Genomic DNA, 25,766 nt, shown 5'->3' on the forward strand with positions numbered 1-25,766 from the left:
CATCGTGTCGCTGGACGCGGTGAAAGCTTTTGATTCAGTAAGGTGGCCGTGGTTAAAGGCAACCCTGAAAGGGTACGGAATGGGTCCCGTATATACTAGATGGGTCCAGCTGCTATACAATTCCCCGATTGCGATAGTGAAGACTGGCCTCACACTTTCAGACAAGTGGCAACTCAGCAGGGGGACCAGACAGGGTTGCCCCTGGTCACCCATGTTATACATCCTGGCATTAGAACCACTAGCAATATGCTTGTGGCAACAATACGGGGAGGTTGGGATCCGCACGATGGGGGGCACACACCCGATATCATTGTATGCAGACAATGTGCTTCTCTACCTGCGTTACCCGGAAGAAAACCTGCAATATGTGCTGGAGGTGATGGACCGCTATGCCACCCTCTCGGGCATATCGGTGAACATCGGGAAGTCTAGCTTGTTCCCCTTGGGAAGGTATAGGAGCACCCCACCGGCGGAGCTACCTGTCCTGCGAATACCCTGGCAGACTGTGACATTCAAGTATCTGGGGGTGACCCGCGCTCCCTGCAAGTCCCGCTGGTGGCTCTATGTGACAATGACCCCCAATTGTTTGAAGCAGTCCGCAGATACTGGGAACCGGTGGGTCTAGCCACCCTCGGAGATATATTGCAGGAAGGGGAGGTATTGGAATTTCGGAGGTTGCATGAGGAGATAGGGGTGCATAGTGGCCAATATATTACATATATCAGGCTCTTGAAACGGGTAAGGGGGAGGTGGCCTGAGATGGCGCTAGCAGAAAAACCTGATGCCACTCTGGAAATGTTGTATGATGTCTCAGAGGGAGGACACGAAATATCTAGGATATACAAGCTCTTAAGAGCAAAGGCATAGAGGGAGCTACTCCAGCTGAGGCATGATTGGGAGGAGGAGATTGGAGAATCCATGACCGATGGACAACGGGACAGAGTACAGAGGTACCACAAAAAGGTGTCTCGGAATGTGAGACTCCAGCAGATCCAGTTATACGTCACCCTCAGAGCCTATTTGACCCCTGGTAGAATAGCCAGGTTTGGAGGCTCAGCTATACAGAAATGCCCCAGGTGTGGAGAGGAGGAGGCAGGGATGCTGCACATGTTCTGGGCTTGCCCAGAGGTGCATAGATTCTGGGAAGAAATAAAGACTAAAATGATTAGCGGGGGTATGGTGCTGGACGTGAGGTCTGCTGGGGCATGCATGCTTGGGAACTTCCCCAGGCCACGTAATCTAAAGCATATAAACAAAATGAAAGACCTGGCATATGTCCTGGCTAAGCGCAGGATAGCAATGTGTTGGAAGGCAGCTCATAGGCCTAGAGTGGAGACATGGTGGGCGGACCTCTTGAGATGGGCAGAAGCTGAAACCGCAGTCTGGTTTGAAGCGGCCACCAGGGGGGGAGAAGAGGAAGTGGGCCCTCTGATGGCCTGGAGGCAGTTGGTGACCTCGATGGCTACACCCCATCCGGTCAGACATGTAACAGAAGACTCAGATGAGTCAATAAGCACTGAGATTCCCGAAAACGCTCATGAAGATGACACTGATGTTACGGCTCGAGTTTGTGGGGAGGGAGGGGGGAGGACCGGTAATGTATAATGTGTTGGGTATGTCATTGATTATGAACGTCCTCAGGGTTTTAATGTTTGGTGTGTTGTTCTAAATAAAAACAAATAAAAAAAATAAAAAAAATATGACACCTAAAAGTTCCAGATGGCTTTTACAATCCCTCATTTACCTTTCAGGAAAACAACAAAGTCTCTGGTTTCAACAGTCACTTTAGATGTACCAAAGTCTCTGTCAGTGTTCTTGTACTTCTCAATCTAAAATGAGGGAGATTGCTTTGATACCACAATTTATTTATGCCATCCCTCACAGTCTTTGTAGTTTGAGTGTCCCTACACTACTACCTAGGATCTTCTTTCTGTAGACTCAAGTCCTCTGCTTCTAATTCTCGACTCCTGGACACACTAGATCGGGATAATGGCAGAGCTATAGCTGTATTCCACCAGGAGGATCCACAACACTTCCTGCAGGAAGCTGGTTAACTGAGCCGCTAAACTGGCTGGATTAAAATGGGGTACAATTTCTGAAGGCACAAAGAAATCCAACCATAGACTTGCTGGCTAACCTTCTCTGAAGTTTGAGTCGGGTTCATCTTTTATGCTCCCAGTCTTCGGATCCTGGCTATAGTCTCTGGTAACCTACCCACATCTGCCTAACTCGACAAGTGGGCAGATTCTCATACCCAAGGTAATCTCCTCTGCACCTCCTGTCTTTGTATACCCACTGTCCTCCAAACTTAGCTCCTCCATTCCCTTAAAATATAGACACCTTGCCACATGCTCATATCTCCACCCTTACATAACACTATGCTTTCATGCTTGTAATGTGCCTGTTCCTTCTCTTCGACTCCTCACAGATCCTCTGTTTTTCCACTCCTCCTCCTTCTCCATCTATCCAACTGCATTATCACACGCCCCATCCTGTGTTTCTTGCTCCACAACGTTCTCAAACCCTTTCCTCCCAATATCTGAGCCAAACCCATTCTTAATGTACGCATCCTCTCTCCTCCTGATATGTATTGCTCTAGAAAATATACTATTATAAATATTATACATTTCTAAATATGAATATTCTAGGCAACAGCTCCACCTAATAGCTTCTAGCTCTGAGCCACTGTAATATGATCCTAACTCCATGTATTCCCACACAGCTGAATGTCTGCGCATGGGGTTGACATGTTTTCTGGTTGATTTATTTTTACTGAAATGGAAGGGATCCTCTCCTGTACTTGTGCAAACCACCCCCTTGTCTTCTATTCTTATAAGAGGCTACAAACCTACTGGCAGCTTCAGCCAATATGAACACATTTACTTCATTTATCATTCAAAATTGTTTCTCTCCAAATTACCTTGCAAGTGCAAAACTAAGGCAGCCAAAAGAAAGCAAAAAAGGCTGAACTGTTAAGATGGATTTCTGAACTCTGACCTCGTGACCTGGTGAGCAGAGGTTCAGAATGCCAGCCTAGTTTCTTGGAACAGGGTAACCTTCTGGACAAGCCAGACCAATCAAGGTAGCAGGAGGGGTGAGTGTGATCGAAAGCCCACAAAAGCCCACACAGTGAAGGCCACTACAAATTACTCTCAGTCAGGTGTTTATCAAAAATACATATACATTTATTACAGGGCTTTTAAATCAAACATAAGCAAAGGGATATACTTTACGCAGTCCTTCACTTGTCAAACCTTAAGAGGCAGTCCAATCCCTAAGAAGAGTTGAGCCCTGCGCTCAAAAGTACTTTTTGTGAAGACACACGCAATTGTGTGGTAGAGCAAAAACAGGGTCTCTTGCAGGGGCTGTAGCGACTCAGGAAGGTGGGTGAGGCAGTGAAGAATACGTTCCCACTATTCGAGGAGGATCTCCCCAAGAGGGCAGAAAAGAATCCAGGAATTGGGAATAGGACAGTAGCGCAGGCTACCGCAATAAAGAAGAGTGGCCCTCGGGGGACACTTCTGTGTAAAAATGGATGGATGCACCAGGGGCCACAGATAAGGGTTGCAAGTACTCACAAACCCAAGGCGCACTCCGGACCTTACTTCGGCAGTCGAGTCCACTTTGGTTGAGGGTTTAAATGCTGCAATTGTGCGGCTCTGCGGTTTTCAACTTTTGAGTTCCAGGGATGATTCTGTGGCGGGACAGTGGCAATTTCTCCTCTCCTGATGAAGGGATCAGCCTGATTTCACTCCAGCTCGTCACAGGACACAAGGGGGGTGCAGGGGGGGCACAGCAGCAGGGCACCCTCGAAGTTCATCACCATGGCTGGGCGTCACAGTGACCGTGTGCACTCGGACTCAGGCGTACTATCCTAATTCCAGACCTAGGGCGCCTAGGTGTACAAAACTTGGCTGGAGAGTGCCTTATACCCAGTGCTTACGATCTCCACAGTCTCAAGTGTCAACTCGAGACGGCGGCGCTTCCAGGGAAAAGGTCCTGCGCATGCTTGTCAGTTCATTGGTTGGCCCAGTAACACTTCTGAGAAGGCTTGCTTTCAGGTTAAGGTGGAGGTGTCGTGAATAGTTGGTCCCACTATTCAAATGGGTCAAAGCAGCTTTGCAGACCTTCTCATTTTGATCAGAAGCAAGGGGGTCCTGCGGGACAACAGTGGACTCAGGGTGCCAAACCTTCCAGCGGGTCACCAGCGGTTCCTCGACTCAGCTTCCTGGTTTCAGGATGCTTGGATCCTATCCTGGGTTTGTTGTGAACTCAAGAGATCGACTTGGTATGGGTGTTTGGGCCCTTCTCTTATCCAGAATCTCCTTCGCACAAAAACGAAGAGGATGCAATGAGAGATCTGCTCACATACACCCATGCCAGACATGGACCAATCACGGACCATGGTGGTCCCAGTCATTCCCAGCACACCAGACTCTCTGGCACCCAGGATGTGTATTGGAACTAGACAGTCCAGCCCACATCCTGGAGGCACACAGACAAGGCATGCAGAAGCCCGCGAAAGCTTTAGCTTGCGTGGGGATCTGCATGACCAAATAAGGGTTTTCCTGGGTCAAAGGACGTTGTGGAATGGCCATTTTGGGGCCAAGCCACTGTCCTGGTACAAACGTGGTAAACACAATATGAACCAAAAGAAAGGGTTAAAAATCTACAAATAATAATAGCTGCCACCAGCTCTGTCGAAGGCGCATTTGTAATTCTACCAAAAAATCCTTTGAGGGTGTCTAGGGCCTTCAAAATGAAAGGAAGATCCCAGTGCACCGTACTGTAAGGTACTTTGTGCACTGGTAACATGTTGCTATAAACTAGCAACAAAGTGAAAGACTAAGGGTAACAAAGTCTCCCAGTACGGACTGGTCTTTAAGGGCATATCAGTTTCCCCATAACAAAGTGACCGAAAACCCAGTGGAGTGCAGCAGAAGGCTGTGCTCCACTGACAAAAGTCAGTGATGGATGGTCAGCCAACAACAAAAAGTTGGGGGGTTCACAACTGGAGGGAAAATTACACATAAATGGAAAACACTCGCCCCTCTCGGACCAAGGACAGAGGGAACTAATCCACCCCTGGATGAGCTTCTTGTTCAGGTCAGTTAAACATTCTGAACAACCCATCAGCATTGCTATGTTGAACACCTGGCCTATTCTCAATAGTGAGGTCAAGCCCCTGCAGGCTTATGGACCACCTGAGTAACTTAGGATTCGCTCCCTTAATGTTCATCAGCCACTTTAAGGGCTAATGGTCAGTTTGCACAGTGAAGTGGGTCCCATCGAGGTAGGGCCTCAGCTTCCTTTGGGCTCACACAACAGAGAAACATTCTTTCTCTGCTGTGGACTATCTGAGCTCTCTGTCCTTAAGCTGGCGACTGATGAAACCAATAGGATGTTCCTTACCTTTCTCATCTACTTGTCATAGTACAGCTCCTATCCCAGTGTCACAGGCATCTGTCTGCACAATAAAAGGTCTTTGGTAATCAGGGTCCCTTAGGGCAGGGGCCTGGCACAAGGAGTCTTTTAAGCCATTCTCAAAAACCTCAGACCAAGAGACTTTCTTGGGTTTCTTTGGAGTTGTGAGAGCAGTCAGAGGGGGAGCTACGGTGCCATAGTCTGCCATAAAATGTCTAATACCTTGTGAGTCCTAAAAAAAGGCTCTCGCCTGGGTTTGTGTAGTGGGGGTAGGCCAGTGTTCATGTCCAAGGTAGACCAATGAACCTTGACCAATCTGGCACTTACTGACCTTTATAGTCAAGTGGGCCTTCTGAAGAGCCTGCAACACAATTATGATGTGTTTCACATGATCCTCCCAGGTGGCACTGAAAACTGCTATATCATCCGGATATGCAAGACAGAATCCATCCAACCCATTAAGGACATGATTCACAAGCCTCTGAAAAGTGGCAGGTGCATTCTTCAACCCAAAGGTTATTACCCTGAACTGGTAAATAGAGAATGCGGAGTAGAGAATGCAGTCTTCTCCTTGGCATGTTCTGCTAGGGCTATTTGCCAATACCCTGCAGTGAGGTCAAATGTGCTGAGGTACTTGAGGCACCCAAAGTAACCACCAGCTCAGCAGTTCTAGGCAAGGGGTGTGCATCGATCTTGGTGACAGCATTCTGAGCCCTGTAATCCACACAGAACTTCAGCTCTGAGGTACCTGCTTTTGGAACCAAAACCACAGGGCTGGACCAAGGACTACTGGAGGGTTCAATCACCCCAAGATCTAACATTTTGTTGACCTCTGTCTTGATGCAAGATCTCACCTTATCTGACATCCTGTATCCCCTAATTTCGGTAGGTACACTATCTTCTGTGTCAGCCTCTTGTTTGCACCAAACCAGGATGACCACAAAGAAGCTCGAAGGGGCTGGAGCCAACACCCTCCTGAGATTCATCTCTGTAGGCAAACAACAAGCATAGTAATAGAAGAACCCATTTTCTTGGTTGTGGCTCTTCCAGAGCCCCTATCATGCTTTTCTGAGTTATATTACACCTCTCAACTAGACCATTGGTTTGGGTGGTATGCCGAGGAAAAATTGTAAGTAACCCCACACTCATTCCACATGGCCTGCATATACTTTGCAAAGTTGCCGCCCCTATCAGACACAACTTCTTTAGGAAAGCCAGCCCTAGTAAATATGCCAAGTAAAGCTTTTGCAACTGACTTGACAGCCACAGTCTTCAATGGGATGGCCTCAGGATACCTGGTGGCATTGTTGACCAGCTCCAGGATAAACCTATTGCCTGAGGATGTTTGGGGGTTAAGGGGACAAACAATAGCAATCCCTACCCTTTCAAATGGTACCCCCTACAACTCAGAGTGGTACCAAAGGAGCTTGGATTGTTGTACCAATCTTCCCAGATAACTGGCATGTGGCACAACTCCTGCAGTGACTTTCTACTTGCACCCCCATCTTGTGCCAGTAGAGGTGCATGACTAACCTTTGCTTGGTTCTCTTGATGCCAAGGTGACCAGCAAGGGGTTCTTCATGCACCAGCTGCAGGAGCAAGGTTCTTACATGAAGGGGAACCACCAACCTCCTATGGTCTCCTTCTGTAGGCTCTGTGGGCTCACTGTAGAGGAGTCCACCTTCCCAATAAATCCTGTGCTTCCAGAAGGTTCACCCTCAAGCTGGGAGCAGGCCTGTCTCCTTAGGCCTTCCAAATATGGACACTCACGTTGGCCCTTACTGAAATGAACCCTATCAGGACCACCTTCCACCAACAGACTCTGGAGTTCAGGATCGTCATGTTGATTGAGAATTTCAGGCAACACCTCTTCCTCGTCAGGTTCAGGTGTTTGACCAACTACCTCAATCTCAGTGGCAGGAGAGTTGGGTTAATATTCTCTTTCCCTCTTCTGTTTTTCTTGACTCCTTTAACCTTGGGTTTCCCCTTTGGCTTGGCTTTTGTATTGGCCAATGCAGCCCTTGTTTGTGACCTTGTGCATGGTCTTTCTGCTGTGTCACTCACAAGTGTCTCTGAGATCATGCCCCAGCAGGTCCTTACCTGGGACATGCCTCTGAATGCTCACCAGAATTCTGATCATAGTACCATTGATAGTAAGATTTACAGGCATTACTGGGAACTTGAGAGGGGGACCATCAGCTAAGGTTTTGACCTTACATCTGGGGTCCCCCTTCAAATGGTAATTTGCTCCACAAGCCATACAAGATCCACTGGGTCTTGGGACATAGGAAGGCTTGTTATAACCAGAGTTCTGTTTGGAAGGATAACCTCCACTACCCTGAACATTCTCTTGGGACCTTTGAATTTCTTTTTGTGGCCCTTTTGGGAGGAAGTTTTATCAGATCCTTCACCCTCTTTATCGTTTGGACTTTTTCCCCTCTTGCTTACCAGGAGTATTCTTGTCCTTGTGGGACACTCTGTGCGACACCCATAAATCTGCTAGCAATGGCCAGCGTCTTAGGATCCTACCCCTTAGAATCAGCCAAATGCTGCTGAAGCTCAGGGGAACAAGATACAAAAATATGTTCAAGCACGACTAAAGAAATCATACCCTCAAAGCTGGAGACCATATAGCCATCAACGCAGCCATTCAATATATATATATATATATTTTCACATGTTTATTTTAAACCGGATGCAGAAGTGTTTTTTTCGAGTTCGCGCAGACCGTGGCTAAACACGGCCGAGAGAGTAGGAAGCAGCTAAGCGGAATGGGAATAACTGAGTGTGCGACTCACAAGTTGTACATGGAGCTCCCTCAATAACGAGACCTGATAAGTACCTGAGGCTGACTAATCATACCAGCTGGATTTGCAGCAAGAATTAATCTTTGCGGGCATCATTTTCCAAAAGAGGTCACCACAGTCGACTATAATAATCTAGTGACTTCCCCCTCTGAACCTGCGTTGCTCACCAGAATAAGAAAGAAGAGAAGCATCACATGGGAAAAACACTACAGAAGCCCTTTAGACAACTAACTCCCCGTATTGATGAAGGCCCGGCACCACTAAAGGAGAAGACCACGGATGGATACGGTCTATCTCATGTCATAGGGGCCGAAACGCATCGTGTTGACATGATTAAACACCAATTCTGAAAGCTGTCAGAACTTTGAGTGATTGAGAAGGAATAATATGTGATTCAAGTGGCTCTTTACCCAGCCTATGTTTTGATACATTTATTTATTTGTTGTATTTGTCTGTGATGTGAAGTGGTGTCTCAAAGAATGATTCACTTTTTATATTTTGATGAATAGGAACCTAATAAAGACAGGTTAATAACATGTCTGTGTACCCTGCAGGCTCCTATGATTCAAATAAACTTTTTCTGAATAAGGCCCTTGGTTTTTTGGTTAAAAGAAATTGTTTGTGTACCCGCTATTTCCTGCAGTCTTCGGCATGGTTTCTAGAGACTGAGGGACATATGTCCCATTGCATACAATGCATGAGTAGGAGGCAGTTTGTGTTCCCCCCTTGTCTCCTCACAAGTGGAAACAGTACAGGCATATATGACATACAGATTGACCTTAAGTTCCAGTTAAGTAAGACTGAATGAGCGCAGTCCGGGCTCCCTGATGCTCCCCTCGCTCAACACCCCAGACCCCCAGTTCAAACCTCCTCCTGGCCCAGCGGAGCGAGATCGTACGCGATTAGTTCAGTGCCCGGTTGTAGGGCCCATCGGGCTGTCCGGGGTTTGTGGGTCAGCGCCGGTATGTTCCAGTCATAATCCAGGAGTTGGGCCCAAATGTTCATAAACCGGTGTAAGAGGCCTGCCTTGGCTGCCATAACTTTTTCTGCAACTAAGATGTACTAGAGTTTGATCCACCAAAGAGTCATAGAGGGGCCCTGGGTAGTGTTCCAAGTACGGGCAATCGTGATTTTCCCCACCAGTATAAGTTGCCTAAGGAGGTTGGCTGTTCTCCCTGATCTTGGGTAAGCCCCCAGAGCTGGTGCACCTAGTAAAATAGTTTCCGGCTCCCTGGGGATCAACACATGAGTGATGTCTTCTATAGCAGAAATGCATTGGGTCCAGAAAGATTGTACGGTGGGGCAAGACCACATGCAAAAATATGATCCTGACTGTCCACATTTGCGCCAGCATTGGGGGTCAAGGGACTGATTAAAGTGATGCAGGCGGGTTGGGGGTAGTACCATCACAGGAGTAGTTTATAGGCACAATTCCGATGCAGAAGGAGGAGTGCGTTTTAGACCATATGTCCACCCAAGTTTGGTCTTCCAGAGGGTGACCCAAATCCACCTCTCATTGTGCCATTTAGGGGGCTCTGGTGGTAAGCGTATCCTCCTGTAACAGTTTATAGAGAGTGGAGATTTTCCCCCTCTGCGACAGTTCCTTCAAGGTCAGTTTGAGAGGGCCGGGGGTACGTGTAGCTGCTTGTCGAATCTGGGGATGAGAGCACCAGTGTCGAAGTTGCGAATAAGAGAACCTGTCCATTTTAGTTAGTTGAAAGGTTGATTTGCACTGTTCGAAGGAGCGGGGTTGGCCATTCTCAAAGAGTTGTCCCAGGGATTCAAGCCCTCCTGTAGTCCAGTTTTGGATGTTCAGTGGGTGGGACCCAGGAGAAAAGGTTGAGTTGTGAAAGATCGGGGAGAAAGGGCCAAAGTCATGTGGGATACCCTCGTGTTTTAATGCCCAGTCCCATGTTTTAAGGGAGTGTTTAATGGATGCCAAGATCCAAGCCCAGGTCTTCCGTAACAGGGGCAGCATGTGTGGAAGAAAGCAATGGTGCAGTGTGAGGCGGGACTGCTCTAGCTCCAACCATTTCGGAGGTCTGGTGGCCAAGCTGAACCCGCGCCAGTTGTGACGCTACTTGGTATTTACGTAGGTCGGGGACCCCCAAGATTCCCAACCGGGAACTGCCCATCATGGCTTTTTTGGATATCCTCGCCTTCCTACCTTTCCATATAAACCAAAGCATTTTCCTCTGCATACTCAGGAGGGAGGCAGTGGGACTGTAGTGGGCAGAGAAGAGCAGGCATAGAGGAATCGCCGAAGGAGATTCATCTTGCAGGCGGTGATCCGCCCAATGAGGGAGACCTCCTGTGAGGTCCATCATTCAAGGTCTCTCTATAACTCTTTAAAGAGCAGGGGGAACTTCACTAGATATACATCTTTAGGACAGGCAGGGATCTAGACATCCAGTTAAGGAATAGATTTCTCGCTCCATTCGATTGGGCATAGGGGTTCTAGGATCTCCCTCTCCCCGAGTTCCAGGCCTACCCCCAGGGGTGTCGATTACCGAAGTTGATGGCAAATCCCGCCACCCTCCCAAATCTGTGGAGCTCTTTAAGGGCTGATGTCAGGGAAGGCTGAATGTATGTTATGGATAGCAGCACGTCATCAGCATAGAGTGAGATCTTAGGCTGGCAGGCACCGATAGGAAGGCCTTTGATTCTCTGGGCAAGACGGACCCGCTGGGCAAGGGGCTCCATTACCAGGGCAAACAGGAGAGGGGACAGGGGGAATCCCTGTCTGGTTTCGCAGGTCAAGGGGATCAGGTCTGATAGGTTGTAGTTAACCCGGAGAAGAGTCTTAGGAGACTGATAGTTTGCCAGGACTAATTTGCAGAAGCACAGGCCAAAGTGAAAGGCTTCTAGGGTAAGTTGTGGAAAGGTCCAGTCTACTTTATCGAAGGCTTTAGAGACATCCAAAGCCAGGAGGGCCAATTTGTGCAAGTCTTGGGTTGCTATATCCACTAGATTTAGGGCCCTACGGATATTGTCTCCGGTTGACCTACGCATTATGAACCCTGTTTGAACTGAATTTATCAAATTGAGCAGGATGTCCACCAGACGATTTGCCAAAACCTTCGAATACATGTTAGCATGAATGTTTAGTTGTTTAGCAGAGAGATGGTTCTGTATGGGCTATTTTCCCTGGGATCTTTGCCGGGTTTAAGCAACAGCACGGTTATGAATTCTTGCATTGACGGAGTGATGGAGCTCAAGACACCAAATGAGTTAAAGAGGGCCATTAGCGGGGCTACCAATTGGGGGCGAAACACTTTATAAAACATTGTCGTGAACCCATCTGGGCCTCGGGCTCTAGGCTTTAGGGACTTGATGGCTGCCTCCACCTCCTCACCTGTAATCGGGGCGTCCAGTCCCTCTATGTCGGGCTCTTCGAGTTGTGGAAGGGAGGCACCCTGCAGGTACCGCAGCTGTTCCGCTTTGTCTCTGAGTGATGCAGACATTGTTTCGGAAAGATGGGTCGCTGCCAATCGTAGCTCATCTTCGTCAGCATACTGGACCTTGCCCTGGGGGCCGCAGAGGCCCACTATGGTGATCTTTCTTTTCGTTTTAGCCAATTTCTCCATCAGAAGTTTGTTCGCTTGTTGTTTTTAGCATAGTAGTCTTGCTTGGATTTGGCCAATACGTGCACTGTTTCATCAGCGTAACTTCTACCGGGCTGTCTGTAGGGCGCGCTGGGTCCTCGGGGACCAGCCTTTTCGCTTGGGATGGGCCTCGGCTTTCTGAACCTCCTCTTCAAGTTCCATGCGAGTCCGTTGTTTGAGTTTATGGAATTCTGCCCTGTGTGCGATCAATTCTCCCTGCACTACTTCTTTCATGGAATCCCATGTATTAGCCGGGGAAGTGTCCTCTGCCGGGTTTTTCTTCCGGATCACTGTGGCAATGGAATCAATTAGTGTCATTTCATTCAGGATGGGGTCGTATAGTTTCCAACAGCGTAAAGGAGGTGGATCAGGGTCGTAAGCTCGGAGGGTCAGTGTAATCGGGGGCATGGTCTCAGAGGACCTTAGTTCCTATGGCCACTTCGTCGATAAAGGCAAGGATTTGTGGGGAGGTCAGCATAAGATCTATTCGGGAGGAAGTCTTATGTGCATGTGAGAAGAAAGAAGTCCTTCTCGCCGGGGTGAAGCACCCTCCATGTGTCCACCACCACCAGAGTTCGGAATAGATGAAGGCGGCTTGTGGTAAGCTTAAAGTCTCTGGGGCCCAGCGGATGCGATCTATCCCATGAGGGGTCCTGGATCCCATTGAAGTCTCCCCTTATGATTATTTGGCCTTCAACGAAGGGGAGGAGGGTTTTGCCCACTGCCTCATGAAATGCTTCCTGTCCTTCATTAGGGGCATAAACCGAGATTAATGAATAAAGCTGTCCTTATACAAAGCCTTTGACTGCTGTGTAACGTCCCTCTGGGCACAGTAGGGTCTCTAGTACCTTGAATCTCACACTCCTGGCAAAGAGGATAGCTGTACCCCCTTTTTTGGTCCCATTACAAGCTAGATACTGGAGCGGGAAGTGTCTATTGTGGAGGCATGTGAAATCCGAGGACAGCAAATGTGTTTCTTGTAAGAAGACCACCAAACCTTCCATATCCTGGAGCCGTTTCAGTGCTGATTTTTGTTTGAAGGAGGAAGTCAGGCCTTTTATGTTCAGAGAGATGAAATTCAGTTTCTGGTGTGGTGGGAGTGCCGCTGGGGCATCGACATTTCGCAGGTGAGGAGCCCATGACCGGGTGTGATTCAGTTAGTAGCTAGGTCTTCTGTCCTCCTGCTTTCACAGTGCAACCAGGGTTTTAATTTGAGCTTCCAACGTGAAGCCGTAACAATAAACTCATAGGAAGCCGACCCTTCTTTGTCAGCATTTTCCCTAGCCAACTGGGCTAAAACTGTCTGTGATTCACTGCAAGGGCGTTCAGGTGACATCCACCTTGAAGTCAGGCATGAGCTGTGCGAAGCCCGCCACAGATAGTTAGTCACTAGGTGTTCCAGAGCATTTTGATGTCCTATGGACCGACTGAATGAAATCTTCATTTTGGAAAGAGACGGTCATCAAGGCATTGGCTGCCAATTCAACCTTAGTCCGTTGGATCCCAGCAGGAAATCACCTTGCATTCTGCCCCTTCTGGACATTCGTCCAGGTCGTGTGCTTTGGTTTGGGAGGGGGAGGTGCGGGAGTTCCTCAGAGCCACCCACTGGCGAGTCAGGCAAGATTCCACACTTATTTTCGGGCGAGTTGGCACGTAGGATCGACTCTACATCTTCCAGGTGATCATTCGTCTGGGGAACCCCTTGTAAGAAAATTGGAGTGCAGTAGGAAACAGCCAGCGATATCTAATGTTTTGGTCCCGAAGGAATAGTGTCAAGGGCCTCTGGGCCCTCCGCTTCTGAATAGTTGCCACCGCGAAGTCTTGGAAGATCTGAAGGGGGGACCCCTGGAATGTTAATTCATCTCGGGAGCGACTTATTGCCATAATAGCTTCCTTGGTAGTATAGAAATGGACCCTGGTCATTACATCGGGGGGGAGGGGGGGATCTGCGTCCACCCCCCACCGGGGACGGAGTCTATGAGTGCGGGCCAATACGAGTTGAGATTTTACCAGGTGTGGCAGAAGAGATTGAAAGAGGTCTCCTACATATTCCGCAAGGTTTTGGTATGGGACCGAAGAGGGGACCTCCTGAATTCGTAGATTGTTCCATCGAGCTCTCTTTTCCAGATCCTCTTGAGCATCGCTGAATGTTCTTGGGTTTAGTCCTGCACCTCCACCACCCTCTGTGCCATCTCTACAACCATCTGCTCAGTCTGTTCAAGCTTAGGGGTGAGCTCCACCGTGCAGGATTGAAATTCAGATTTAATGTCCAACATGAAGGCTTGTATGTCTCCCTTGGTCGCCAGCTGACCAGCACTCTCCGAGGATGTTTAAGGTGGAGATTTTGGTGTTTCCAGCTTTTTCCCCCTTGTTGGCCGGGCATTGTTAGCAATGTCAGCATTCTTAGAGGTTTTAAAGTGTTTAGCCATTTTTGAAGGATCCTGGTATATTTGGCTGTGCTCCTATGGCAGGCAGGGGCAGCGGTGGATGTTTTCAGGGGAGAAATTGGACGGCTCTCCCGGCGCATGCATTGTGGGTTCCCAGTGGCGAACTCCAAGCAAAGAAGAAGTTAGCGCAAGCTCTCCAGCCCCAAGTTACCTTAGCCTAAGGGGTGTTATGCTATCCCTGTTATAGTGGGGCCTCCTGGGGTAGGAAGAAAGCTGCTTTGCCGTCCGTCTTTCAAGATTGTGTCAAATGGTGTCCTACTGATCCAGTGTGTGTCAGCACGTTGTGGTTCCACTCCTCAAGGGCCAGGGACACAACCTAGATGGGTCGCTGTGTATGTTTCAGGACCGTCAGAAGCTGTCACCAAGTTGGCGTTATGGGTAACTTTAGCATGGCGTTGGCCGGCTTCAGAGGATGAGGTCAGGCAGAGGAACTTGAAAAAGCTGGGCCCTCCCTGCTCATTTGGGTGAATTGGTTCAGTAAGGGGACAAGAATTAGAGGCGATCACACAGTGTTAATCCTTACTGTTCGGGCCGCTGAGGGAACAGGGTCCATACCTTCATGTGGTGTAGAGTGGAGAGAATCCCTCTTGTACCGGTGCTAGCATGTGGAGACACTGCTGTAGAATGCCCACTGCAGTCCAGATGATCCAGGGCAAAGTCTGCGTAGATAAGTGGGTCAGGAGGCACCCCTGAAGGAGCCAGCTGCTCGTCAGAATGATAGTCCTGGAGGCGTCTGGGAGGAGCTGGTCCCAGTCACCAGACCCCCCCCCCCCAGGAACCAGGGCCCGGCACCCTGCGTGGCGCTGGATGCTGAGAGGCCTCTACCCGTGCCTGCGTTGCCAGAAAGTCTCTGCCGCACCATGGCCACCACTGGAGAGCCGCTGCAAGAGCCGGGAGGCTTGTTGGAGCCAGAGATGCTGTTGTACGAGTGCGGAGCTCAGTATCGGGCCAGGGCCCGGAAGCAATCCGGTGGTCTCCGCTCCAGCTATGTGTCATGCATGGGAGCCGGAGCAAGGAAGAACCCAACCCTGCACATGCAGTGGCAGATGGGGTCTCTACCCAGTCATGGCCGCGGCGGGCGACCGGCTCAGTAGCTCGTTGGTGGAGAGCAGATGCCCCCTGGGTCTCCACTAGGCTGGTTTAGGTGGGCTTGGGGTCAGAGTTTCTTCTCCTCCTCCTACTCGTCTCGTAGAGCTCGCCTGCCATTTTGAAATGCTCTGTCGCTGGGCGCACTGGACACCAGCTGCGGTCGGGTGAACAAGAGCGCGTTAAGGGCTCAACTCGCTACCATCTGCACACCAACCATTCCGGTCACTGAAAGTTCTTCCATCTGTCAGATTCATAAGCGGGAACCATGTCATTATGGTTACATAAGCGGGTTTCGAAGGGAGGCCATCAGTGGAGCAGCCTCATTGATGGTGCTCCAGGCCACGCTTCCGCTCCAGGCCACACCTCCAGCCATTCAAGTTTCTCAAGGAATCAGTAACATAGGACTCCCAAGTGTTACCTTCTTTCTTTTTGTACTCTCTAAACTTCTTCAAGTATTGGGCAGGAGTCTTCCCAAACTTAAAGACGAGAGTCTGCTTCAATTTTGCAAAGTCTACTCTTTCAGCCTTTGACATTTCCATAATAGCACTGCAGCTAGAATGGGGTAGACGACCATGCAATCTTGTCAGCATCCAAAATCTCTTGAAGTTCACATGCATACTCAAATGCAGTCAACCAGTCCATAATGACATTCTTCTCATCATATACACGGAGCAGAGTTTTAGGAAACCTTGGGTGAGAGGAGGACCCAGACCCATGTCCTTGGATGAGCCATTGGCCATGAGGCTTGGCCAGTTCCAACTGGTGTTACCTGTCCTTCTGTTTTTCTGCCTGCTCCACCTTCAGCTTTGCCATGCGGAACTCAAGCCCCTTCTGCTTAAACAGCAGTTCTTGCTTCTTGAATTCCAGCACGGCATCAGTATCCGAGCTGGCAGAGGAAACTTGGGACATCACATTATCTCTGTCTTCATGGGCCCCATGGGCAAGTGCAGAGACAGATCTGTCAATGAGAGCAGCCCCACCACCTTCTGCACTTTGTGGTTATGCCATCAAGTTGCACTTCTTGCCATTCCATCATCCTTTGGATCATTTCACTTTTAGTACCTTGAACAGGCAAGCCGCTTTCAGTACATAGAATTCTCAATGTTTCTGACCTAGAAGCATTTAAGGTTATGCTGGTAACTGTTTCCATATTATAAGATAGGTCGTTAAGCCTTTACAGTACTTTTCTACCAAGGTCACTATGTGTCCTGGGTAAATGTAATCCGAGTACCTTTGCCGGCGCGCCACACTGGGTACCTTCGATCCTATCCCACCACTGTAAACCAATTTGTTAAGATGGATTTCTGAACTCTGACCTGGTGGGCAGGGGTTCAGAAGGCCAGCCTAGTTTACTGGAACAGGGAAACCTTCTGGACAAGCCAGACCAATCAAGGTAGCATTGGCAGCTGTCAAGACTAGGTCTCAGGAGGGGTGAGGGTGATTGGAAGCCCATAATAAGCACACACAGTGAAGGCCACTACAAATATATCTCAGTCAGGTGTATATCAAAAATGCATATACATTTATTAAAGGACTTTTAAATCAAACACAAGCAGAGATCAGCAGCAATACTTAAACCAACACAACACTACTATTAAACATATACACATATGCCAATGAGCTAAAGGAACGCCACACAGTCAGGGTCCACAACCTGTAAGGAAAGGGAGCAAACAGTGCAGGTGCAAGTGGATCTTGGTCACCTAGACTAAGCCCCACCCACCTGGTGCCTTCCTGGTTGCCTCTCTTTTTCCCTAGTTACGAAGCCCTCCAGCCTCTTTTCCTTTTTCTTTGCTTGATTCTTCTACCCTGCTCCTCCTGCCCCCCTCCAGCCTACTTCTGCAGGAGTCTGTCCTGATCCATTCTAGTTTCACCATCACCGTCTTGTGGCCAATGCTGGATTTGACTTTTATGGCCTTCATTGATTCACAGTGCGACACCCATTCTCATTATGGCGCTATATAATGCTGTTCCCATCTTCATATTGTATCCAGGCTTGCAACATTATGTGTTACTACTGACCTCTGCAATTGAATTTGTTGTCCCCTCTTTTTGACTCCTTACACACTGTTATCTCCTCCTCTCCCTTTTCCCATCTCCTCCCCTTACTTTCTTCTATGCACTTACTCTATCAGAATTGTCCCTGGACCTAGTATGATAGCAACCTCGTCTGTCTCCTCTCCCTTCCCCTTACTTGTCCCTCACCCCCTCCATGACTATCTGAAATGTCGTCAGGCCCAGTACGATAGTTGCTTGTTTTGTTCCTCCCCTCCCTTTCTGCACCCCTCTCCCTCACCTTTTGTTTTCTCCGGCTCTATCAGAAATGTTGTCAGGCATAGCATGGTAGTCGCCTGTTTCCATTTCCTTCACACTCTCCCACTCCCTTCCTTATCTAGGTCTTTAATCTTGCACTATCTGAAATGTCCTCAGACCTGCTCGACCTGGGGAAGGCAAAGGGACAAGATGGCCAAAGGACAGAACAAAGGACCTTGTGGAATGGCGATTTTGGGGCCAAACCACTATCCTGGTCCAGACGCGGTAAACGCGATATGAACCAAAAGAAAGGGTTAAAAATCCCCCCAAAAAAAACAGCTGCCACCAGCTCTGTCCAACACACATTTGTACTTCTACCGGAAAATCCTTTGAGGGTGTCTAGGGCCTTATAAATGAAAGGAAGACCCCAGCGCATTGTACTGTAAGGTACTTTGTGCATTGGTAACATTTTGCTAAAAACTAGCAACAAAATGAAAGACTAAGGGAAACAAAGTCTCCCTGTACTGACTGTCTTTAAGGGCATGTCAGTTTCCATACAACAAAGTGAGCAAAAACCCAGCGGAGTGCAGCAGAAGGCTGTGCTCCACTGGCAAATGTCAGGCTTGGAGGGTCAAACAACAGAAAAAAGTTGGGGGGGGTTCACAACTGGAGGGAAAATTACACATAAATGGAAATCTTTCCTAACACCAATTTACAGTATAACCTGGGCATGCCCATTGCTCATACCTTTGTGAACTTTGAATCTACGATGAAAATAGCACACATCCTCTTCTTTTCTCACAAACTTAACTTGTGGATTCTCATTTTCTAGACGCAGTTCACTGTATCTAGAACAGGAGTCCCAGATGGTCTGCGTACTTAAGGGGTTGCCCAAAAGCAGCCCACCACTCAACATCGATCGCAAAGGCACTATTATGGTCCAAGGCAGCCACAGGAATCCGCTGACCTTTTGACACCACCATCCCCTGCCTTACAACTGCCTCCCAAAGTCTCACTTAACATCAAACATCTGAGGCAATTGCACTACCTTCGACACAACAGTTTGTAGAGGAGCAGCCGAATGCCTCTACAGCAAGTCGCGCCCTTGTTCTGCCTATATGTTGGAGACCAAAAAATGCGACGCATGCAATGACAGTAAGGATACCAATGCCACGACGACTTCGAGACAAGGTATCCGTTGAGAAGACCCTATGCGAAGTACCCCGGAAAGGCTGATGATCTCCTGAGAAAAGTGCCTGAAGAAGTGTGAAGATGTGAAAAGGAGAAGCTGCAACGTCATGGAGAATGAGGATGGCGCACTGAGAAGGATGACCAGAGAACAGAATGCATAGGTTATATAAAATCTAATGGCGAAGTAAAGAATAGAGAAGACTTTCATGTGCTGAATGAAGGTTGCATGAGTGTAAAGGACACTGATGAAAATGCAAGCCATTCAATAACGGACGCAATTACTCAAAGTATTTATAAGGCTGGCTCTACGTAGTATATAGACATATATGAGTTCTGGACATTCGAGGATATATTTTAGTAAGCAAGTCTCCATGAAGGAAGATGGATTTGAAGCTACGTGTGTCGCAGCAAAGAATAGGCTTAAATTCGAAGCGACGTCAGAAAGGCTGTCTAGCTTAATGGCAAAGACTGGATTCTGGAAGCAGCCAAGAATTGGTTATCAGCATGCGAAGAACAGTACATGTGAGAAGCCAAGGCATCCCTTATTAAAGTTGCAAAGAAGGAACAGCATGGATGCCAAGTTTCTTCATTAAAGACGCATAAATGTCATAATGCGAGCAAATTCACACTCTCTGATCACGTGAGCGGAGGATGAAAATAAATTAAGAGCATGGTGCACCGGACTGGAGATAGCAAGTGCTCACACTCCCATATATCCCCACAGACGAGAAGCTACTGCAAGGCCGTTCAAAGAAATGTCAATGGCATACGGCATGAGTGATGAGAGATGGCAGGCTAACTGGGTGGGAAGATAAGGTCGGTCCACCCACTAGCACCTGGGGTACCAGCTTACATGCTGCTAGAGTCTCGAATGTTCCAGAAGGGTGCCAACCAATTATAGAGGGCCATATAACAAAGAACCTTATAGTTTAAGAGCCAATGATGTGTTGTGTTTCTAAATTTTGTTGAATATTACTTGCACAAAGGGAGGGCATGAGTAGCCCACCTGACTATAGAGACCCAATCACAGTTCCAGCCCCTATAAAAGTATACTTAGATGTTCCCCTTTGACGCAACCACAATCCCATGTACATTTTCTTAATTTGCCAAGTAGTATGACGTCATGAATGACGAATCTTTGCTATAAAGATGTGATTTTTTGTAAAAGTTGTTGAGATCATGCTTTGCGACGTCCGTTGAACTCCCCGTTTTATATAATTGCTAACAAAACAGTCTTTTTGTGCAGTTTGAAACGTTTTTCTCGGTTCCATCCATAGTACGAAATGTTACCTTGAGTAAAAGGACCTAAGGGTTCAGGTTACTCTAAACAAAGGTGTTGCAGCTCTTTGACCTCCAGCTACCACTGAGCTAGCAGAGCCGCTTACGCTCACCATGAAATCCCTCAACCACAGGTGACCTCACTGTCTCTACTAACCCAAAAACATCCTGAACTCCAAGTCAGCAACTGAATTCGGTTCCAACATACACAACCTGTTAGAAGACAGATATGAACTGCATCACCATGACAGAGATGTATTGTTCACATAACTTCTGTACCACCATGGGCTTTCTTCACCCACGAGACAAGACCATAAGAATTATAATTTTTAACTTTGTTATCACCATGGACAATCTTAACATCTGGCTCCAGTGCCCTCTGAACAAAGCCACCGCGCCCTCTCTTGACTCTGTGGACAGTCTGAACCTCGCTCTCTTGTCTACGCTCATTATACATAAGGGAGCCATGCATTAAATGCCATCATCTCTGCTAAACTCTTCTTTTCGAACGCCACATCAGAGTTCGAAATTGATGAAAGCTATTTAGCTTCTGCTTCTAAACTAGGAGAAGCTGGTTAGCTTAAAACCAATACTAACCAGGAGTTACATTTGGCTCCCCAGGCTAACTAGGGCCTTACAAACATGCATATGTGACATTAACTGTGTGTTTTAGAATGTAAATAAAGAAGAATTCGGACACATTTAAATAAAAAAGTATTATAATAATGGGCGAAAAGGTAACGTGTGCAACTCATGTTTTAGCACCTGCTCATCAAATCTTAATTTCAAACCCTGCCACAGTGACACCACCATCTAACACTTCGGAGTTTGCTAGAACCGGCACAAAAAACTAGTGTAACGAAAAGGCGAGCAATGACTTTATCCTTGTCAAGTCCATGGAAAATGTCTTGCCCCACAACTTTAGGCCCATTTACTTTGCCACCACTCTGAGGTAGAAGCGTCAGATAACAACCGGAATGGAGTAATAGGCTGACATCACTAAAACTCCTGACAACCTGGTTCCAACAACTCAGAAAAAACTTAAATATACTACGACAAACAATAAGTGGTACGACGGAGAACTACCTAGGCAAAAACACACTGCAGCTCTGCAGGTTTTTAAAAACCTTGCGGCCCAGCCCAAAGAAAAACGAAACATTTTTATGTGTACAAACATTTTCCAGTCATTCTCTCCATATTCCACTAATCCTGCTCACGTTTTATTTGGGTCCTGTAGTCTCCTCCACACTTAACTCTTATAATCTATCCCATTCTGGATTGGATTTTGTCGCACATAACATGCAATTCCTATTTTTAACATGCAGGGACTCTTGACGGACAGTGGACACCTGGTGAGTCAGTTTGCACGTGCCGGCCATGGTGACGAACACCGCATAAACGCCTGTGGTCAATTTTAGATCCCACAGGCCGCATGCCTTCTGGGAAGGAGGGGGAGTTTTGACTCATATACACCACTAAGATTTTACAATGCCTAGGATCGGACATTACAAATCTATCCAGCTAATAGTTCATTGACCTTATATTTAGACAATAACTACCTTCTTCAGTGTTTGCTTATGTCTGTGTATGTGATTATGTTTGCATGAGAGAGCCTTCCCAGTGCCCCTCCTCCCAGCCTTGTCCATTATAGTGCCTTAAAGATGTCTTGCCCAATTATAAAGCGCTTGGGGGTTCGGGAGGACCCTGGTTCATTCCCAAAAGTACGGGAACACATTGCTGTAAACTAACATATGGAATACAACAAAAGAGGAAACTTGTTTGACTATCAATCAGGTTTTTGTCCAGCACGGAGCAACAAATCAGCCTTTGTCTACATGAAGGAGTCTTCATGGACCACTATAGAAGAAAACAGCTCAGCAGTTCGCTTTCCGATTGACCTATCTGTTGGGAATTACACTGCTAACCAGGGCTCCAGATAAGGCGAGTACCAGGCCTTTTTACGCATGAAAATCTTGTACATACGCCAGCTTTATTATTTTCCTGGTTACATTTACACACAGGTTTAGAGCAGAGGGCAGTGCAAAGGTCAGTTTACTTGACAGAAATCAGAAGGCTTCTTGTGATTTCCATCCACATGGATTTAATTGCAAGCCACCTCTGAAACAGAATGAATTTCTCTGAAGCCTTTAAAAAAAAATAAACTGCACACTGATAAAAGGAATGGTTTCTTTCCATTCAGCTTCAGAAGCACTGTGCATGTGTTCCTAGAATTTTAGGATTGTACAATTAATAAGATGGAAAACTAAGTTGCAATAGAGATTTTTTTTTTTTTTTTAACAAGTTATGCTTTTTTTCCAGTGAAAGCAAACCAGTATTGCACAATTGTATTTTTCAGAGTTCCGGTGCTGTGTGCATAATCATGTAGAGGCAGATCATTTTTACACTTCTAATTTAATTTGCAGTCTAATTATAAAAACAGTGTGTAAAATGATGACTATGCACAGTCTAGTTTACATCCATTCAACCATGCAGTCAATGGGGTATATTACTATAAATGGTCAGTGGCAGCAGAGTCTTTGCTCAAGGGTGAGTAATTGTCATTATACTGATCACAGGTGTTTTAGCCTCTCAAATCTTCAAGACTACAAATAAAACATCCAAAACCTGACTCTCAAGAAAGTGCAAGCGCTGTTCAAAAAACAAACAAATGAAAGTTACATTGGTAATTGAAATATAACTCAGCAAAACCTGTCCCTGTGATAATCCAGATAGGTATTTAACTTTATGCAGCGCTTCATAAATCGTTCGTCATACATCTAGGCAATATGATCATTACACCTCAGTCGATACTCAATTAACCAACCTCTCAAGAATGTTAGCCAATCAGATAGCTGAGCCGGTTGAGCACACGTTGCTGCAATCTCTGCGTGAATTGTGGGTTGCAGGTTCGAATCCCGGCAAGTCCAACTCAGCCTTTCATCCTTTCGAGGTTGATAAAGGAGTACCGACTTTGGTTTTGTGGTAATTGTGATAAATATGTTGTATGTACAGAGCTTTGCCAAAAGTGCTATATAAATAACCATTTGACCACTAGATTAGATCTAGAATTTAGCATGGAGTCCTTGCCTCACTGCACTGTTGTACCATAACATTGGCAGGCATGCCACTAGGTAGTAATAGCTCCAGGAAATTAGGACTTTCATTAAACATCAAAAGACAATTCTGCTATCGAATCTCAAAACACAATACAAATGAATGTATGTTTTACTATATAATTGGCTAGGTTTTTGTGATTTCAACATTAAATATATACAGGAGAGATCAAATGGCCAGAAATAATGAAAGGTTTATTCTGTCACAATGCAGGAAGCTGCCGCAAAGTAATGATTTTCATACAGTTTTTTCATACATCGGCTGGATGTCGCATACATTTTACTCTCTTACGAAGGAGAAAAGTCATTTTTACTCTCTTAAAATCACATTTACTCTCAAAGTTTAAAAATAGAGAGTAAAATACTCCCAACTAAAAAACGTATCTGGAGCACTGCTGCTAACTATACATCATTTTACAGAGGCTACACAACTTTATGGGTATTGAAAAAGTTGCCCTTAAATGGATTTAGCATTTCCTTAAGAAAAGTCACTATTTTTATCAGGCAGTTTCTGCTTCAATCACTTCAGAAAGAGTGCCCAGGGTCAGTCTTTTAGTACAGGAAGACATTTGTGAGCCATTATCTGCCCCTTGCCAAATGTACGCGGATGGCACCCACATTGCCTTTCAACCGCAGATCCTGGCAGGATCATCCCTCAACATCTCTAACTGCCCAGTCTCAATGCATGAATGGGTGGTTTACAATCATTTGTGACCGAATGCTTCCAAAACAGAGGTCATAACCATTGGGATGAACGTCCCCAGCATGCCTTCTTTCTCTTGGCTTCCCTACATGGGCATAGCACCTACCCCTATTTCTGAAGCTGAAAACATAGCTTTCTCTTTTAACAGCAATTTCTCTTTTCGCAGGCAGAGGCAGGAGATTTCCAATACCTGCCATTTCCAGCAGCATTTGTTGAAGCAGATGCTGCCATGTATGAATGGCCATCACAAAGTGGAGATAACTTGTACTTGGAACTCCCTAAACACTGCATCTGCATACTAAAACTAATTCAGAGTAAAGCTGTAAGGCTCTTCTTGAAACTGAAATGGCATGATGCTCTAATATATACTTCTTGATTCTGCTAGGGCGGCACAATTAGTCTCATATTCCTGTTGTAAAATCCCACCCGACAATTCTGGGTAAGAACAGACAAAAACGCAAAATGTATTTTAACAACTAAGTAAACTTCAACCAAAGGTGGTCTCTAGCGTTATACCAATGACATCACTACAATGTTATAGACTCAAACTATAAGTCAATAAAGCGAAATGCTACCTGCGTATATGCATTACACTGCTTCACAGACATGCACTCATTTCCATAATCAATTCTAGGTATATTCTATACTATAAAAGATACTAGGCATTTTAAAAATACTGCTTCTATAATTCTATGCCAAGAGCAGAGGCTCACATTATGCTTCTCTTTCTTTATTCCTTTCCCATAGACAGAGCTCAGCAGCAAGTTTAGATGCACCCAAACAACCAGATGAAGACATCTATACATGGTCAAGGTGCAGAAAAACATACAATAATAACATTAAACTGAAGAAAATTAACATTATATAATTTCCAGTCCACAGTGAACAGTCACTGAAAAATAAGAAACACCCTTTCGCAACAAGCTAGGTCCAAGTTCATGTAAGGTCACTAAACATGCGACACCAGTCTTCCAATCACAGTAGGTAAATCCCTCCAAATATGGCTCAATAGTAAAACTCCTTCTGTTTCTTTGCTGCTCACAGCAAGAGATAAGTCTATTTCATTCTAACTTATTTTCTAGTTTTATGTGCTTACCTATACATCATAGATCTTTATATTGCTTTACATATACTGTTGCTAGCCTAGTTAATGTTGTGCCTTTTACAATTAACGTGTTTGTTTACACTGTTCAAATTGCATAGCTCGTGTTATACAGCTTTTTGCATATTACTGCTAAGGTTCTTAAAGTGTTTTACTTTCATTACGCACTCCGCGTAGCTCGTGTTGTTTTTAACACAACACGTCGTGTTTTTTCTTTTCCTCCGACGCCAGTTTTCTCTCCGGCAGCCTTGCAGATAATTTTCCACGTTCGGAGGTCCACTCCGACCTTGCCTCAGCTGTTTCTTCCTTGTCCCTCGGGACGCTTGCGCGCTCCTCCCCCGCTCTCAAAACATTCTGAGAGACAGGCGAAGGCCGCATGGAGCGCATTGTGACATGCGCCATTACACGAGAGGCCACAGGGGGAGCCTTTGCTTCCTCTCTGTGCTTTTCTTTACTCTGGTGCTTGCGTGCATAATTCAGTTGTTTTCCCAACGGATTTTACGAGCGTGGGTGACAGAGTGAAGACTATTGAATTTTCTACATTCTAATTGCCATATTTTTGCATATAAAAAAATTAAGAGTGGGTTTGAGAGAAGGCTTTTAAATTACCCACTATATACTTTAAAAAAACAAAAAAAAGGAGGAAAGGTGCAAAATTTAATAATGGCAGCTCAATACTCCCCTCAAGCTGAGCAAGCCTGGTCTGAGGAGGAGGAAGTCTATGAATACGACGACGTCGCCATGGCTGATAGTT

General features: G+C 46.5%; 1 protein-coding gene across 1 annotated transcript in view; it reads right to left on the reverse strand.

The window, feature by feature from the left end:
* COG5 (component of oligomeric golgi complex 5) overlaps positions 1 to 25,766 on the reverse strand; it is a 2,640,594-nt gene that overhangs the window by 2,390,040 nt on the left and 224,788 nt on the right. The window lies entirely within an intron of this gene.

Source organism: Ambystoma mexicanum, chromosome 12 (assembly GCF_040938575.1).
Source record: "Ambystoma mexicanum isolate Mex_15411 chromosome 12, UKY_AmexF1_1, whole genome shotgun sequence".
NCBI lineage: Eukaryota > Metazoa > Chordata > Amphibia > Caudata > Ambystomatidae > Ambystoma > Ambystoma mexicanum.